This window comes from Parasteatoda tepidariorum, chromosome 7, assembly GCF_982258835.1.
Source record: "Parasteatoda tepidariorum strain Cologne lab strain chromosome 7, Ptep-v5.0, whole genome shotgun sequence".
In the NCBI taxonomy this organism is placed as follows: Eukaryota; Metazoa; Arthropoda; class Arachnida; order Araneae; family Theridiidae; genus Parasteatoda; species Parasteatoda tepidariorum.
In genome coordinates this window covers 109779846-109782127 of record NC_141761.1, presented here as the reverse complement: position 1 = coordinate 109782127, position 2282 = coordinate 109779846, and the positions used below count along the sequence as shown (strand labels likewise).

General features: G+C 24.5%; 1 non-coding gene across 1 annotated transcript; it reads right to left on the bottom strand.

Moving 5' to 3' along the window:
* Positions 1–480: 480 nt before the first annotated feature.
* Positions 481–553, bottom strand: TRNAV-CAC (transfer RNA valine (anticodon CAC)). The gene has a single exon. It is a non-coding gene; the product is annotated as a tRNA-Val (tRNA).
* Positions 554–2282: the final 1729 nt, after the last annotated feature.

The following is a 2282-nucleotide window of genomic DNA, read 5'->3' as shown; positions in this document are numbered from 1 at the left end:
TATTTAGTTTAATAGTAAGAAGCTTTCTGTAAATATTTAATTAAATCTCATTTATTTTCTTAAAAAAATATCGAATATTATATTCGAATTTTAATTTTAATTAATTAAATTAAATTTTATTTAATTAAATCATTAAATAAAATTAATTTTAATTTCAATTAAATTAAATTTTATTTAATTAAATCATTTATTTATTTAAATTTTTTTCTTTACTTCGTATTGGAATATATTTTGTGCAAAATACCGTTTTTGTATAGTATATTTTACGTAAGTTATACATAAGTGAAAGGTAATTGCATAACTAAAAAAAGTATTTAAAAATTAAATTTTGAGCGAGATTTGTGATAAAAAACAAAACAAATACCGTAAATATATAACAGTAAATAAATAAACATTAATTTAAAAATTTTAAATTTAACAATGGTTTGATTGAATTTTAAATTAATATTGAAATAAAGAAATATTAAAAATGTCTACATGTGTTTCTGCCCGGGATCGAACCGGGGACCTTGCGCGTGTGAAGCGCACGTGATAACCACTACACTACAGAAACTTGTTCGTTCTGTTATCCGCTAGATTAACTTAACTTTTCTTTCCTTTTTTAAGGAAAATAAGATATTTTCATACATTATAATATTGAAATCTCGGAAATTATAACATACCTCAACGATAAGGTTATTTTATTATTTTGAATGAAAATAAATATAAATTAATGATAGGTATAACTCACACGCTTCAATGTGACAACTAAAAATTTTAACTGTTTCTTTTTTTCCATATTTCTTAAACCAAATTAACTCAGTTCATTCTACCAATGACTTCCAATTTTTGTTTATTTATTAGTTCTGAATTTTTCCTTCCTTGCCATTAAATTTTTTTAAATGCAATTTACTCATTTATTACGTAAAAAAAGTATTCGGAAAGAGTTGAGATCTAAATCAGTAATGAATTTGTTTCATTAAAAACCATTTTAAGGACTTCAAAATATGAAATGTAAAAATATGTTAATTTTAATATGCACATTGAAAATCATGAAACTTGCACAAAAGTTGTCGTCTCAGCATGCAAACTATTGAACATACCAGAGAAACCCGAGATCAAGCAATAGTAAATTAAATTTTAATATTTTCGAATCTAATATATGACAGTGCAGTTATATGTATGTAAATGTGTTATTTCTTCCTTTTTTTTTTATAACATTAGATATTTAAAATTCCGCCATTTCAATGATATTATTATAATTAACTTCCTTTATGTTTGCGGGATACACTGCAAAAAATTTGAATTAAATAAATAAATGAATAAAAGTTTTTTACAAGTACTCTAAGTGCCGATAAAAAGTACTGGCACACAGGGGGTGGGCAGCATTTTTTTTTACCGTGAAATCAATTTCTAATGCAAAACTCTACAGAACAAAATATTTGATGTTTCGTAGTAGTTTTTACAATAATATTTACTGTAAAATCACTTTATCACTTTTGCTATTGTTTTTATTTTATGAAAAGATTTACACCATTAGAGACTACTGTTGATTCATAAGCTATTTATAACAACACTTTTATGCATAATGTAACCTAATTAACAACTAAAAACACGTAAAGCATTAAAAATTTCCTTTCGTACAATTTTAAAGCAAACTTTGTATCTAAGTTTTTAAAAAAATATCCAATTACGTTCGAATGATTGTTTAACTACATTAAATTCGTATTCAACGGCCCAAATAGAATCTGACCATACATTTATAGACCCTGGCCATATTATTAGACGTACTATAAGATTCTATGTAAAATTATAATTATCAGGTGATACTCTATACAGCTGTATTGTTTTTACAGCTGTATAGTATTGTTTTTACTCGGATGAAACCGGTTTGCATTTGTTTACGTTAATGTATCAATTGGTTAACATTGTAATGCAATACTTTATAAATAAATACTAATAGGAAGTATATGAAAAATCTCTTGAACAAAAACCCATTACATGTATGTTTAAATATAAAAGTATTGCATTTAAACACGTGCAAAACATGTAATTATTCAAAAACTACAGTGTGTCTAATAATTTGGTCTGATTATTATAATATACTAATATAATACCTGATATAATAAATGTTCTATATTTATATTATATATCGTCTAATGTATCCTATCGTCGAATTTGCATTATATATCGTCTAATTTAACTAATTGATGCATAAACATAAACAAGTGCAAATCGGTTAGAGCCGCTTAAAAGCAATAAGGCTGTATAGTATCACCTGATAATTAAGATTTAACATAGAA